We start from the raw sequence: 16395 nt of genomic DNA on the forward strand, positions 1-16395 counted from the left end.
GCCTAGCGGGAGCCTAGCTCCGCGGGCCGGATTAAAAGGTCCGCCGGGCCGTATACGGCCCGCGGGCCGTAGTTTGCCCATTGCTGCTCTAGGGTGTAAAAGTTGCCTGTCCGAAAACCAGATCAATTACATCAGTATTAACACTTTAAGATAGATGTACCAGTGAGATAATTTTAAGGGTCCAGCGTTATTTTTTTACTCTCCTTGGCAGGTCATGAGTCTCAGACGGGCGGTCTTATTGTCACAGAGTATATATTTTGGAGACATGCACTGTGACTTCCTGTTTCTGAAGACGGCACGCTTGGCTGACAAAACATGTCAAGCAGGACTTCAGGTGCATCACTTCCGGTCTAGCGTGCTGAGCGATCTGCGGCTCTTGTGTGATCAGAAGGCTGGTTATGTATGTGCCTATAAATAAATAAAAGTTAGGCAATCCTATACAGTGGGGAAAATAATAATTTGATCCCTTGCAGATTTTGTACGTTTGCCCACTTACAAAGAAATGAAAGGTCTATAATTTTTATCATAAGTGTATGATAAAACACAGAAAAAACACATGATACAAATTTTATAAATTGAGTTGCAGTTCAGTGAGTAAAATAAATATTTGATCCCCTACGAACTGACAATAATTCTGGCTCATGTGCTCATGTTGTACGTAGATTAGTCCTGTCAATTTAAGAAGGTGCTCATAACAACAACTCTTTATGAGTATAAAAGATACCTGTCTGCAGAATCTTTTTCTTCCATTCAAACCTTACCATCATGGGCAAAGAGCTGCCAAAGGACATCAGGAACAAGACTGTAGACCTGCACAAGGCTGGAATGGGCTACAAGACTATCAGCAAGAACTTTGGTGAGAAAGATACAACTGTTGGATTGATTATTCACAAATGGAAGAAATACAAAGTAACCATCAATTGCCCTCAGTCTAGAGCTCCATGCAAGATTTTGCCTCATGGGGTAAGGATGATCCCGAGAAAAGTGAGGATTCAGCCCAGAACTACACAGTAGGAGCTTGTGAATGATCTCAAGGCAGTTGGGACCACAGTCACCAAACCATTGGTCACACCTCCTCAAGAAGGCAGATGTATAAGCCCATCTGAATGAACATCTAAATGATTCATAGAAAGATTGGGAGAAAGTGCTGTGGTCAGATGAGACCAAAACTGAGCTCTTGGGCATTAACTCGACTCACCGTGTTTGGAGGAAGAAAAATGCTGACTATAACACTAAGAACACCATCCTTACAGTCAAGCACGGAGGTGGAAACAGATGACCGTAGATCACCAGGTAGGAACCAGGAACTGCAACACAGTGACACTTGCTTGGCAGACAGGAGTGTAGCCAAGACACAACCCAAAAGGTCATCAACCAGAATCAGTACACAGCTGGGCAACGAGATACAGGAATGCAAAACAGGAGCAGAGTCAGAATACAAGCCAAAGTCACAGAAGGCAGGCAGAAATCAAGGGACAGGTCAAGGGCAAGTCATGCACAGGTAAGCAAGTATAGCAGGTCAAGGCTCAGGTAAAGCAGGAACTAGCTGAAGACCACTCAGCAATCCACCCATGTCAGAGTGCAGCTTAAATAGATTGTTTGGCACCAGTGCTCATACGTGTGTGCGTGCACGTGCACATGTGCAATTGTTTTCTGCACACGCTAATACTTTTGCATGAGTGTGACAATGCCTGTTTTGTATTGAGATTTTGTTCAAAATTATGAGCATGCACATACTGTAAGTATGCGCATGTGCCAGTCTTCTCCTTCCAACATGTACTGAGGTCTTCTTAGACCTAGCCAGCCTCCAGACTTTAATGCTATAGAAAATGAATGGAGGGAGCTGAAACTTCAAGTTGCCAAGCAACAGCCACGAAAGCTTAAGGATTTAGAGAAGATCCGTTAAGAAAAGTGGACCAAAATCCCTCCTGAGGTGTGTGCAAACTTGGTACCCAACTACAAGAAACGTCTTACCGCTGTGCTTCCCAACAAGTGTTTCTCCACCAAATACTACAGTAAGTCAAGTTTTGCTTGGGGATCAAATACCTATTTTACTCACTGAACTACAACTCAATTTATCAAATTAAAATTTGTATCATGAGTTTTCTTCTGGGTTTTTGGTTGATATTCTGTCTCTGTCATTTAAAATACACCTATGATAAAAATTACAGACCCTTAATTTCTTTGCAAATTGGCAAACTTACAAAATCTGCAAGTGATCAAATAATAATTTAACCCACTGTATAGGATTGCCTAACGTTTATTTATGGATACAAACATTTTACGTAAAACCACTATACGGTTTTACACTATGAGAGGATCTCTCTTCTTTTTTTGAATCACACGCCATTTAAATGCCAATGGAATACTGTCTGACCATTTGATGAGAAGGTGACTACAGAGAGAGGTGTCGAGCAAGCAGCTCCTGGGGTGACCACAAAGCACTATATGACTTTTCTTGTACAACAAGGAGGTAAGTGGCATCTGGTGAGTGAGAAGTGTTTCTGATCATTGATGATGGATCACTCAGCAGTGGGAACAGTGGATAAGAGCACTTTATTCACTTTATAAGGACTTCTTGTTTACCTACATTGTGTTGGAGTTTATGGAACAGCAATGATTTGCGACTCTGCACTCATATATTATATGTGGATTTGTATTATAACTATTTGTACTTATTTATTTGAGGCATAATGTTTTTATGAGCACATTTGGGTATAGAGCTCATTTAAATATTACTGATGGTAGGACGCCAGTGCCATCAGTAGCACATATTCATTCACATCCTTTGGGATAAGAGGTGGCAGCTGCAAACAAGAAGTATTTGTTATTTATTTATTGGCACCGGTGGTTATTGCATTTTATTTACATCAGGCAGAAGCATGCCTGATGTAGGGGTCCTACGTGGCTCCGAAACATTGCCTCTATAATTTTAGTGTGATCGCAGAATAAAGATTTGGACCCGTTCTGAAAATCCTTGGCGTGCTGGTGACATACTTCTCGCTTTGAGTATCTTCAGTTACCAGCTAGTGGTCACTATAGCGCCCACGTAGACCTACAGACATTTTTCAGGAACATGTGCCTTGGGAATAAGTGTATTTGAACTCAGGAAGTAGCATTTAATGTGTGGTTTGTGCAAAAGGAGAGGATCCATATTTATTCATAGCTTTAAACTTGCTATCCCTGCCATAAGGACAACCCCCACCCCTATTCAGTGGAGACCACATGGACAGTGCCCAGTTATTTATCACATGACCAGCAGATGTAGGCCATAACTACAATTTCTTCTGCTATTTCAACAATGAGACCTTGCCTACCTCATGCCTTCATGAATTCTAGGGAAACAGGATAAGCCCTTCCAGGATAACCATCATGTTCATCTATAAAGAGGTCCTCCCTGCTCTATATATGCCAGTAAGCACTGGTCATTGGCCCAAAAAAAAAAATTGAACGCCATCAAAAACAGCTTTTTGGTTACAGTGCAAAAGCAGATAGGACCTTAATTGTATTTTTACCCTTATTGGGACGATTTGACTTCCGGTCCTGATGACCGCACAGAAAGCGTGGAGATCTCCCCAATGGGACAAAGACGGCAGTAAAAACATAATGGACATTCTCACTATTCTTCACTCTGCTTCATAAAATGTGTTTTATCACTGACTGTACCTTTTTTTTAAAGAAATTTTGTTCACTTCCTGTCTTGGTGACCAAACAGGAAGGGAAAGAATATCTTCCCAATTGCTACGGAAGCTGCTATAAATCAACTGGAAGGTTTAGCCATTTCCCATATGCGGGTACATGAACCTGCCAGTTGGTTTTGAGTTAAAAGTATAAGTTTGTATTTAGACTTTTTCTTGCATTAAAATGTGGCAGATGCTAGCTGTGTATGTCCCTTGCATAGTGTGTGCTGTTTAACTAGTTCAAATGACTAATTTACTGCTGAGCCACCTGACATTTCACAGCTAAGTGGTTTTCAAACCCCAGATCGTTACAGATTGCTTGGTATGCTAGTTCTTGGTCAATTAACGCTGTTTCAGTCATTTTTGTCACAGAGAATATGTGCTGGGACAGAATCAGCTGTCTAGGAACGGTTTAAATAAGCCCATATTTTCTACGTTGTTGAAGTGATTACTAATCTTACATCTAGTGCAGCAAATTGGACAGGGGCCACTGGAGACCTAAGGCTATGATGTAGCCATTGCTTCACATCTCTGCTTTGCTTGTATACATTGTTAAATGTTATCTGTGTGTGTTATTGATACAGCTTACGCTTTTTTTTTTTTTTTAGAAAGTGGCCTAATTCATTTCTACTCATTGGTATAGCTCTACTATATTCTTAAATGCTTGATCATTAGTATACCAGTCACTGTGCCTGTAGACCTTACAGTCCCACGTTCCCAGCATGAAACCCCCACAGTCACTTTGCTCTACATTTTTGGGCCCCACAGCCAAATAACCACTTGCCCCTTTTAGCTCTACATCCTAATTCACAAGGCTTGCATCATTGGGTATCTGTAACTGTTACTGCCATATGGTGGTCATTAAAACTAGAAGAGGACTGGGTTGGGGGACATTTGACCCCTAGCATAGTACCAAAAAGATATGCTGGGATAGTGGGAATCAGTGGAGATACATCACCATTCTTATTGCTTTAAAAAAAAGTCCTGGATTCTTTCTTAGACACACAGAATATAACTGGATACTAACATTTATAGGTAACGTTGATCCAGGGAATATCCGATTGCCTTTCTGGGGATCAGGAAGGAATTTTTTCCCTGCAGGAGCACATTGGATCATGCTTTGCAGGGGTTTTTTTTGCCTTCCTCTGGATCAACTGTGGGTATAGAATTATACGGTTTTTTTTTAATGGTTGAACTGGATAGACTTTTGTCTTTTTTCAGCCAGACTAACTATGTAATACTATGTAATACCATTCAGACATCAATTGGAGAAGGATTTCTATTCAGTGACACATGCTGGGCATTATATAGCTACCTGCCCCCTGTTTAGACCAGTGATAGCTGCACCTGACAGAAGCAAGTCTTCCAGCACATAATTTCCTTCTGTCGTTGAGATATCATGTGACCAAATAATGAGAGCTACAAAGGAAGTTGATACTGGAACATGTGTCCCAGTAAATTGGCTGGTGGGCATGATAATGAGGCAATATGGCACAATACACTCTTTAGCCCCTGTAATCTGGCCATACCATGAAAGGGTTGGCTGTTCTGCCCACCCGCCGTGGCATAACAACAGCTGTACTCTATGGAATAAAGAAAAAAAGTGTTACTAAACCCAGGACCCTGCATCCACTGGTCTCCCACAGTACACAGAACATGGAAATGCAATCATTTTAGTAAATATAAACTGCTAAATACCTTTTCTCACCAACAGTTAGAGCAGACTTCTATAAGTGTCCAGCAGAGCACAGGTTAAAGCTTGTAGGAGGAGTTTTCATTCTCCTCTGACTATCCTATGAGGCTTCATGACCCCTGACCCTCTGTTTAGACAGTGCTGATTGGCCCTGTCACGATCACATGCACTCTCCCAAAAAAAAAAAAACACTTTAGCAATACACAATAAACTGAGCATGCACAGAGTGTCTCCTAGAGCTCTGTGGTATGAGCAGATGGACTGTGGAAGAAGGGAAGGCTCAGATAAGACAGGATCAAACAGCCTTTTTACACAATGTGGAGGATTAAACCCTTCCACAGTGAGTATACCGAGCATGATTTACTGCATATACAGACTGATTTTACTGATGTGGGTTTAGTAACACTTTAAAGGAAACCTTAGGACAGCTGTTATCTGGTCCAGACAAGAGTCCCATAAAGAAATGAAGTCAGCTATTGCCAGATTCATGGAAGTAGTGTTGGGACAGACAAGTCGCTTTGCGTAATGCTGGACTTATCTACAACAGTTTGTAGCCTTCCTGACAAGTTTCCTTTAATCTAACAAATGAAGATTCAATTTTTGCTAAGAATAAACCTACATAACTGCCAAACAAGATGATGCTGCTTCATACACATGGGCAAAAAAAAATTCCCAGCTCACTTACCTGCAACAAAACCGAACTGACCATGTTTGAACTGCAGTACACTGTGGTGTAAAATATATAGACACAGCGCCAATAAATTATATATAAAGCTGCAAACCTAACCAAAGAAAAAGTAAGTGACAAAAAATATATGAAGGAATGCGCTAAATACCAAATCACATGAAAATGCAGATAAATACATAAATAAAATAAAAAATTTATTTATAAATGTCTGTAATTCATATATAAGTCCAAACACCAATATAAGTGATTAAAAAATCTCTTAAACAAGAAAAAACACTGTGTAGCAAAATCCACCACCGAATGAAATGGGTAAACTCACCAGAGCTATTTGCTGATCAAATTATAAATCAGCAAAAATAGCAATTGCTCTGGAAGCGATGATCTGTTGGAGTATCCAGGAGCAATAGACTGCAATCAGCCAAATCAGCACACATAGAACAGCCTTAACTGCAAGTGGTCATCATGCCTTCATAACTTTGGAAATGCTCAGGGAATCAAAGAAGAGTATCATGGTGCAGTATATTAAAACAAAGATCATTTTTATTGTAGCCTTAAATATGCACTCACAAGAAAGGTGTCCAACCGACACCTGCAATATCAGTCTCAAAAAGCTAAAGCAGGGATGAGCCTCGCTCACCGCGATCACAGCCGACACTCTCAAGGAGCGTCCTGACGTCCCATCCACTAAGCCCGGCCCTACGCGTTTCGTCATCCGACGTCTTTAATGGGCCGGCAATCACTTATATTGGTGTTTGGACTTATATACGAATTATGAACATTTATAAATATATTTTTTATTTTATTTATGTATTTATCTGCATTTTCATGTGATTTAGTACACTGTGGTGCCTTGATGCAGCCATTGCAGCTTACACATATATTTGCAAATGTATGCAGACTAACCCCCCTTTTTTTTAACGTGAATTGTTAGACAGGGTCAATTCTATTTTGTTGCAGGCTGGCTGGTAAGTGATCTGGGGATTTTTGTTTTTTATGTGTGTTACCCTTCCATGTGCTCCTTGCTGCAAAGGCTAGTTATGGGTTGGGGAGGTTGCCATCTGTTTGTATTGTTCATAGGTGCCTTTGCCCTTGCAGTGTAAATAGACTGACTTTTTCTGGTGCCCAGGGTGTCTTTGAGCTGCTTACAGCCACCAATAGATATAAATGGGTGAAGGTGTGTGAATGCAGCTATGTGCTGCTTTTAGCAAAAAGTAGCTCATATGAACACTACCTGTCTTTAACTCACACTCCATGTGTTCTGGACATTGGGGTTGATTTATTAAAGGCCAATAGACTGTGCACGTTTCACAGTGCAGCTGCACTCTGCAACTACAGTTGTTCTAGAGCTTAGTAAATGAGGTAAAACTTCACTTTCCAAAGAATACCCAATCACATGCAAGTAAAATTTAAAAAAAGTGCATTTGTGCTGGCACATGATTGGATGATGGAAGTCAGTAGAGCTTTTGCTAATTTGCTAAGCTCTGGAGCGACTGCTCTTGCAGACTGCAACTGCACTTTGCAAAGTACACAGTCTATTTGCCTTTACTAAATCAACCCTATTACGTCTGTGCACATGCACTACTTTACACTATGAGCTACTCACAGCTGCATAAAACTGCCTTCAGCCATTTATATCTATGAGCGGCTGTTTGCAGCAAAAGACATCTGGGGCACCAAAAATACGCAAAGTGCACAGGCAAATGTTCCCATATGCATGTAAACTCAAACTTCCTTTCTCGTTGGTGTGACTGACTCATCCCCTTTCTTCAATATTTGCACAGAACCTGAAGTCAGATTACTAGTCAGAGTTTAATATTTGGTAAGATGCTTTCTTAGACTCTCCGTTGTCAATGGATGCCAAGATCTCTTCTCATATTACAACCCTGATCATCAGGTGGTGATGATAATAATTGCAGATCCCATCACTGTCAGTAGGAAACAGGGGTGGACTGACCATTTGGAAACTCGGGCACTGCCCGAGGGTCCAGGGTCAGTAGGGGGCCCCATGAGATGCCCCTGGTACCTTTTTCATATGCTTTTTGAGTTTGGGCAAGGACTCAAGGGCCCCATGATCCCCTATTGCCCGGGGGCCCCATGAGTTGTCAGTCTGCCCCTGGTAGGAAAATAACATGGTAAGGCTTGTTTTTTAAAAAAAATTTTCAAAATGGATCAGGATGCAATGTATATAGTTTACCTGGAGGAGAATGTTTTATTCCCTCAACTAGACTGAAGTTACACAGTAAAGGTCATACCACCCAAAAATAATATTTTTTTAGTGTTTGGTTGATGCAGGAAGAGTTATATCTTTCATGTACTTTGTTGATGAGATCTCAGCATTTCAGTCCCCTACTATGGCGAGCATGATGGAGGTCTCGCTCTCTTTCTGTTGGGTAATTTATTTATCCAATTTATGGAGAATGTAACAATCGAAACTGCAACACACAAAGGTGGTCAAGAACACCCAAGATTCCCAGGCGGACAGGAACAGAACTAAGAACTATGACAGGGAGCTCTTCCTTTTGAAGTATCCAAGACATAAAAGAAGAGCTTAGTCCACCAAGCTCCATTCATAAATAAAATACAACTTTTGGATAGTTCTCTGGCCAAATGAAATTTTTGGTATGTGGTATGGTAATGCCTATCACTGATCACGGTGCTCACTGATCAGGGTGCCATCCCTGATATATCACTGTAGCATGAAGAAAGAAAAATGGTTGACCACCAATAGGAGTGCACCATATTCCTACATTTCACATGAACACATAGGGAACACACATATGATGCATTTTACTTTATCTAAATAGCGAACTGCTACATGTTCAATCACTCCTTTCTTGGGGACAGTTTGCCTCCCAAGCTTTCAGAAAATGTGCCTGTTTAGGTGTCCGGCAGAGGCGGTTATTGGTTTGCTGCCTCTTCACCACCTGCCTTTATGAAAGAAAAAGGCATTTGGATTCCAAGAGGCGTTGCAGCATGTACCAAGTATCATACCTCTCCCCCTCCCTTCTGTTGGATTGGTATAGACCTAGCACTGTGCAGTTGCTTCTGTCTCTATGCAAGCATCTCCTTCTCTGTGCTGCATGCTAGAGGAGCTGAGCTTTGTCTGGGTCTTTGATGAGAGAAGAAGCCCCTTCTTTTCCCCTCCATGCAGCAAACAGAAGAGGTGACCCTCTCCATCCCTGTGTATCTGCAGAATACAGAACCCAGGAGCCTGGCAGGATCTCCGCAGAGCCCTGAGATCTGATTTTTTGGGGGGGGATCTTGTTCCTTGAATGCTGGGATCCTTATGAGCAGCTCCACAGAACATACACAAAGGATGCTCTGAGCAGTCGTGAATTGCCCTCTGTTCCCAGAGCAGGAAGGATTAAAGAATGAATGAAAGACACAGCTCAGTGCAGAGAATGAGGCAGACCCTATTTCGACAATGAGGTATGGTGATCCATTCACTCCATCCTCCTGTTTCTGTATATTATGCATTGTCTCTTATTCCTGGTCACTTGTGCTTCCTTACCCGTGTACACCTGCAGCACACACATAATTGTATTGCTGTATGCAGTCATTGGGGGGAGCCTTACCAACCCTCCCCCCATAACTTTATATAGTTTTCTATCACTTGACTATTTTCCTGGAACAGTAGGAAGGCGCCCCGGGCTTCTAGCAACTGCAATCATCTGTCACCCTTGTTTTAAATGCTTTCTGCAGCAATCTGGCATCCTTAACTCTTTCTTTACTCCTCACAGGATGAATAACCTTCTTGTTTTCTTTCCACATTGTGCCTAAAACTGTCTGGGGGTCAGCGAAGGGGTCTTCATCAGCTAGGCATGAGATAGCCTGCTTATTTTATATGGCAACTAACAATGTGCTAAGTGCAGCAGCCCTTGGCAACCAATCAGGTAACTGTCTTTGATTCTCTTGATCTCAGTCAACAGACAAAAGGTGGAATCTGGTTGGCCGCCATGGGTTGCTAAGCTTTTGCACATTATTGCTGCCTAATTAAAAGGCTGAATCTGTCTCGGTGAATGAGGGGGTTGTAAGGTCAGGTCTGGGGGCAGCTTAGCATCATTAGATGAAATTGGTACCTCCACAAGGTGTAGGCATTGGAAGAAGCCTAATATGATGTTAATAGCCAATTGTTTTTTTTGCTATTTCACAATATTGTTATGTGGCTGCCTGTCTATTTATCTATCTATCTATCTACAGTATCTACTATCTATAATATCTTTCTATCTATCTATCTACAGTATCTATCTATCTATTATATATATCATATATATCACATCTATCTATCTATCTGCAGTCTATCTATCCATCTATCTATCTATCTATCTATGAATCTATCACTGACTATCAATGACATGGCTTTCTCATATGTTCTCAGTCTTCTTTTTACTTTCATTTTTCTCTTTATTTGAATTAACTCTAGAATTTAACGCAACAAGTATTATATATAACCTCAACAAAAGATAAACAGAAAGCAGCATACATCATGCACAGCTAATATTGAAACCCAGTGTGCCTATCCTGAGAAAATCTGGATGCCTGTGGTGCATTTATCATGGGATATTGTTCCACTAAGCATATAGGCCAGTTCTTTTTACCAAGGTGGATCTAAAACTCTTTAGAAAAGGAAAAGCAGAGTTTTGAATCTAGAATCACTTTCCTCGCAGAAACAAGATTCTGGTGACTGTTGATCAACTTTCTTCAGCACCAAACTGTCCTTAAAGACCTGAGACCACTAGTCCTTGCATGCCGCAGCCCCAGAGGGGGCAAAGATCACCCATGGAAGTTACTGGTCCCCAGCCTTGTATAATATACCTATGGCTTATCTTACAAAAGGAAGACCCATAATCAAGCACTGCCAATCAATTTCTTTTAAGCGAGGTGGGCTGGGTGCAGGATTCATATTGAAGGAGTTTTTTGGTTAGGTATCTTTCAGAAGTTACTTTTTTCCACCGGTACACCACTGATGTTTTAAAAAAATGAAATATTTCAGACATCAGTTGCATAATAATGAGTCTAATGGTTTATGGTCTTCTACAGAAATCTCAATTTATTTTCAACAAAGACATTTAATTATCATCAGTATAGCTTCTGGTCATATGTAAAAGTAAAGCATTTCTACATCACTTGATACCCTTTGCACAAGCTAATTAAACGACTCAAAACAAAGAAAAAAGTTAAATGTGAAAGATCTATTGTGACATTCACAACTTTATATTCAGAAGCTCCCACACCTGAATACAAAGAACAAATTGTGGCATTGGTGTCACTTCTCTATGCAACCTTTATCAAAATCACTTAGCTGCTGATGTTGGAGGAAGAGCTGTTTTTTTTTTCTTCTATTAGACTTCTAAATGTGAAATCAGCTGTGTATTGGAAAAGATTAGTTCCCACTCTGCCGCTTTCATTTTAAAGATGAAGTGTACTGAAACGTCAATGTAATTATGCACAAATGCTATTATATATTTTTCTAAAAGCAGTTAAATGTATGCCTTGTGGCATTGTGCATTGAGTTGCAGGTATGACATGTATTCTGAAAGAAAAAGAATCTGCGAGTCTGAACTCTAACTGGGCCCCACGATGTGCCTCTAGGGGTAACCTTGTCACTGGTGTAATAGATTCCACACTCGGGGTTCCAGAACAATGGCCCATTGATTTTTGAGTCCCAGAAGAATGACACACTCACACTTGCAGTCAATGATCGAAGACACATTGACCCTTGGGCTTCCAGAAAAATGATATTGTGACACCCAAGATTCTAGAGCAATGCCCGTTTATCTCTAATTCCCAGAACACTGACACATTGACACTTTAGGTCCTAGAACTATGGTAAACTGACACTTGTGGTTCTAGAACAATGTGTACCCACTATTATTACCTGAAATAGCATATTCACTCTTAAGGTTCTGAAACATGGTCAATTGGGGCCCTAAAACTCTAGCACTTGAAGTACCAGAGTAGCATTTGAAGTACCAGAATAATGTGAGAGCAATAACTGTAGTTTCAGAGTAATGGCACGTTTGCATTTGATGTTTTAAAAGAAGAGTATGTTCCCTCCCACGGCCTTGAAACCAAAGCCTCGTGACCTGAGCAGTTTCAGAACAATGACATTATGACAATCTGGGTTCCAAAAAATGGTCCATCAATCTCTGGGTCCCAGAAGAATGGCACTTGCAGTCAACAAACAATAGTACATTGACCCTTGGGCTTTGAAAAAATTATATTTTGACACCTAGGGTTCTAGAATAATGTCCCATTTATCTCCTGGTCCCAAAACAATGAAACATTGACACTTTAGGTCCCAGAACTATGCAACACTGACACTTGGGCTTCTAGAACAATGGCATTTGGACACATTCATTCCTAGAACAATGACACATTGACACTTGATGATCAACAAAGTATAGTGCAATAACCCTTTTAGTTCTAGAACAATGAGATTCAGAGACCTGATTGTGAAGCAATTAAATATTGACACTTGGGGATCACAGATGTATGGCGCAATAACCCCTTAAGTTCTAGATCAATGACATTCAGACACTGATTTTGAAACAATGGCATATTGACACTTGGGGATCACAGAACTATGAAGCAACAACCCTTTGAGTTCTAGAATAATGAGATTCAGGTACATGTGATCTTTGAACAATGACACATAGACACGTGGGGGTCCTGGAACAAATACATTGTAACAGTTAGGATCCTTGGAAAATGGCACAATATATATTTTTCAAGAATAATAGTATATTGACTCTTGGGGTTCCAGGACAATGAAACACCGACACTTTGGGTCTTACAACATTGAAATTATAACATTTGGGTGTTAGGGAACTTTGACAGACTAATACTGATGCTATCAGAGAAATGCCACAATGACCTTTGGCAAGGTATGATAATGGAACATACATTCTCAGTGCCTAGTTTTTTTGTAAAATACCATAATATAAGGTATACTATATCTATGACTTTGAGACCCAGACCAATAAGATTTTAAATTTAGTATTCAACTTCACAAAAAAAGTTTTTCTCAACCACATTCTCTAGAATAGGGTGCACCTACAAAATTTTATAGCAGCCTTTTTACCCCAAGGGAACCCTTGACATTATTTTTGGGTCTAATAGAACCAGTCCATTTAGGATCAGTGGTAAAAATATCCCTTAAATTGGTGGTCAATGGGAAGAATACCTCCTTTACAGTGGTGGTGAGAATGCCACAAAAAAAGATCATTGGTGTCATGCCACTGACTTCTTCAAGTGCCATTGGCCCCAGAACTATGCAGACACAATCAATTAGAAGGTCAATCAGTACACAGCTCAAGGAACCCCTAGCAACCTCCAGAGGAATCCTAGGGTTCCACAGAATCCTGATTGAGAATGGCTGCTTTATAGTATCCCCCATAATACTACGTTGTAATGCTTCAGCTTTCTGACCTCTGCCAACTCTGCAGTACAATATACAGAACATCGTTATGTTCTTCAAATTTAGAGGGGAAAGCAATATATTTGTGGACAATACATTTTGCAAGTTTCTATGTAATTTAGCTGAAACTTCCTTTGCTTCAGCAGGAGTAGGATATAAAAATATGTAATATGCACATTGATTTATTGCAGATTATATTACTACAATTTCATGTGTAATGTAATATTCACCTTGTTTCAGATACAATGTCCAGGCACAATTATTCTTCTAGCTGTGTTTAGAGGGACTCTGTAATCTGGCATGTGAGTGATTTTTTTTTTACCATTTCCTTGGATGTGTATGGACAGTGGGGTGCAATGCAGGCCGTGTCGCCGTGTTGCTTCGGCTTATAGAGTGCGTTTTTCTTCATCCACCTTATCATATCTCTTTCCAGCCAGCTATCGCCCGGTAATGTGTTAAACGCGCACCTTTTATCCTGGGTGTTAAACTGGGGCCGGTGTGAGACGGACTGCTGCTGTTTGCGGTAATGATTTGGAGATGAGGAAGGAGAGAGAGTGCAGTGTCGACTTATATAACACACACAGGAGGTACATGGTACTGTAATCACATCTATAGTGTCGGGTGAACAGACTATAAGATGTAATACACCCATAACCCTCTGCAAGATGGCTCTACAATACAAGCCTGGAATGCAAATCGTGGCACAAGCATAGAGAATCTTACACACATGGCTGGTGAACAATGACAATATGCTGTAGATCTTTTGAACAATGCAAGTATATGTCGGGCATGTCTATATCATCTTGCATATAGCATCCACAAAACATATGTGAAATGGAAACTTAAAGTGATTCTAAAGGTTTATTTTTTTTTTATGAAAAAATAACAAACATGTCTATACTTACCTGCTGTGTGTAGTGGTTTTGCACAGAGCAGCCTGGATCCTCCTCTTCTCATGTCCCCCATGCTCTCCTGGCTCCTCCCTCCTTTTGGGTGCCCCCACAGCAAGCAGCTTGCTATGGGGGCACCCACTGCTCCGTGTGTCCATCCATTGTGACCACACACAAAGCCATGGCTCCGCCCCACCCCACCACCTCTCTTCTCATTGGCTCACTGGCTCTGATTGACAGCAGTGGGAGCCAATGGCTCTCACTTCTGTCTCAGCCAATAAAGAGAAGGAGTCCTGGGATAGCCGAGACTCCAGTGCACATCGCTGGATTGAGAGGAGGCTTAGGTGAGTATTGTGGGGGGGATGCTGCACAGAGAAGGTTTTTTACCTTCCTGCATAGAATGCAGGAAGGTAAAAAAAAACCTTGTGACTTTACAAACACTTTAACACAAAAAAGTAAAGTATTTCCATACATTGAGTAGTATGTGCTTATAGAGCAACTGCAATAGGGCCCCTGAAGTCAGTGGGCCCATATGTGATTACTGATCACCATTGTTTACTGGCCCTGTGCTCACATTATATATAAACTTAAAGGTGAACTCCAGCTTTCCATACAGTCTTGCACAGTTGTACCGGCTCCTCTCCTGTCCTGAAATTGCGTACTCTGGTTTCACTGCATACTGTGAGCTTCTCCAGCTGTAGCAAGTCAGAGAGAGCCCACCTCATTTCCTGGCTGGAGGAGGACCAACATCATCTCACCCTTTCCTCTCCAGTCTGACTGTTCCTGGTACGCCCCTTTCATTCACTGAATTTAATTTCTTTCAACCATGTATACTCACCATTACCAAGGGTGGTCTACATGCAGATACATTTGGCCTAGGTACACCCACTCCTCCAGACTGGCATCCACTCATCAAGGCATTTTAATATTTGCATAACTCTTCCAAAGACCCAGCCTGCTGCTGGCATTAGGGCTAAGGGCTCTTGAGGGGCACTAAGGCAGGGTGTTTTCATGTTTTCAGGAGGCTATGTACACCACCCTGCCGGCCCTCCCACCAGCATTGCAGAGAGAAACACATAGACCCAGTGATTATGTCACTGGGACTAAAATAAGGTGCGTAATCAGGGCCGTGGATAAGGGGGTACCACCAGTCCTCCTGTACGGGGCCCAGGTCAGCAGGGGGACTCAGGCAGCTGGGTGATTTGGATGTGGGCAGGGAGGGTGATCAGCACAGTGGGGAGGGGGGCAATTACTGGAACCGATCCCCTATATGGCTCTCTGCTGAAAGCCGGTTTCCTCTCCTCTCCCTCCCGATGCTGCAAAGAGAGCCATACAGGGAATGAATTCCAGTAATTGCCCCCCCACTGCACCCATCATCCTCCCTGTGCACCATACATTTCCCCCTGCTGCCCAAACCCCCAAGTGTGCCCCCACCCCTACAATGCTGCTGGCTTCCTTCCCCTCTTTCCCACAGGCAGCTGCCAGCACACAATAGGATCTTCAGAATGGAGAGTGGGGGAAGGGTCCAGTAAATATATCACATTTACCAGCCCCTTCTTTTCCTGAATGAACAGAATGAGTGATCGGTACTGATCACTCAAAGTGTTCATTCACAAGTCAAGCATAGTACACTGTGGGGGGTTTTTTTTTGGGGGGGGCTGTCAGGTTGTCTGTATGGGGCATCGTGGTTTCTAACAGCAGCCCTGTGTGTAATGAAAATAAAGAATGTAATGAAAACGGATGTGTTTTAAATATAGGGGAAAGGATATACCATAGAGGGCAAATTATAAGCAGAATACACTTCAGCTTTAAGCAGTACCGTTTCCTAACCATGCCAGTTTCCCGTCAGATATCTTTTTCCAAGTCTCCAGTAGTATAATAGTAGTAGATTCAGAAGATCACATAGAAATAGCAAAAGAAACATGCTGGAAGAACTAGAGCATGTATAAACTTTCATGTGCTCTTCTGAGGGTGCAGAATTTCTGAACTCTTTTGAAATGCCTTTTTAAATTCTGACTAGACAG

The 16395-nt window shown here is 41.5% G+C and overlaps 1 protein-coding gene across 5 annotated transcripts in view; it reads left to right on the forward strand.

The window, feature by feature from the left end:
* The first annotated feature begins 9081 nt into the window (after positions 1 to 9081).
* B3GAT1 (beta-1,3-glucuronyltransferase 1) overlaps positions 9082 to 16395 on the forward strand; it is a 101350-nt gene continuing 94036 nt past the window's right edge. For 2 of the 5 annotated variants that reach the window (XM_089681647.1, XM_089681644.1), the window contains exons 1-2: positions 9083 to 9490; positions 13722 to 13783. The gene's annotated coding sequence lies outside the window, so the exon portion shown is untranslated. Of the gene's footprint in view, positions 9491 to 13721; positions 13784 to 16395 lie in introns of all 5 variants that reach the window. The other 3 variants (XM_089681646.1, XM_089681643.1, XM_089681645.1) reach the window with 2 other exon arrangements.

Source organism: Staurois parvus, unplaced genomic scaffold (genome assembly GCF_062004578.1).
Source record: "Staurois parvus isolate SC_StPar_1 unplaced genomic scaffold, SC_StPar_1.0 ptg000274l, whole genome shotgun sequence".
Classification (NCBI taxonomy): Eukaryota; Metazoa; Chordata; class Amphibia; order Anura; family Ranidae; genus Staurois; species Staurois parvus.